This window comes from Euphorbia lathyris, chromosome 3, assembly GCF_963576675.1.
Source record: "Euphorbia lathyris chromosome 3, ddEupLath1.1, whole genome shotgun sequence".
Lineage (NCBI taxonomy): Eukaryota > Viridiplantae > Streptophyta > Magnoliopsida > Malpighiales > Euphorbiaceae > Euphorbia > Euphorbia lathyris.
The window spans coordinates 78,255,620-78,256,163 of NC_088912.1; the positions used below are offsets into that span (position 1 = coordinate 78,255,620).

Genomic DNA, 544 nt, shown 5'->3' on the forward strand with positions numbered 1-544 from the left:
TTTACGGGTTACCTAACGAAAATCCTAATGTCCATTTGACAAATTTCTTGGAAATTTGTGATACTTTTAAAATACCAAATATGACTGCATAAGCCATCAATCTTCGCCTTTTTCCTTTCACTTTGAAGGATCGAGCCAAAGAATGGTTGACTTCTATGCCATCTGCATCATTTGAGACTTGGGAGCAATTAGCCCAAGCATTTTTATCAAAATTCTTTCCTTTAGCAAAAACTTCAAGAGTCATAAAAGAGTTAACATCTTTTTCTCAAAATGATAATGAAACTCTTTATGAGGCTTGGGAACGCTTTAAGGAACTTCAACGTTTGTGCCCACACCACTAATTGCCCGCTGAACTTTTAATGCAAACATTTTATAATGGATTGAACCCTACAACGAGAGGTTCATTAGATGCTATTTTAGGAGGGTTATTCATGAAGAAGACGTCGGCCCAAGCAAGAGAACTTTTGGAGGAAATGACAATCAATAGTAGTATGTGGCCCGCGAAACGTTGACATATACCAGTGCCAAAACCATCATCCTCGAA

General features: G+C 37.7%; 1 non-coding gene across 1 annotated transcript; it reads right to left on the reverse strand.

Moving 5' to 3' along the window:
- Window positions 1-236: 236 nt before the first annotated feature.
- Window positions 237-343, reverse strand: LOC136225050 (small nucleolar RNA R71). The gene has a single exon (XR_010686788.1). It is a non-coding gene; the product is annotated as a small nucleolar RNA R71 (small nucleolar RNA).
- Between the last annotated feature and the right edge of the window lie 201 nt (window positions 344-544).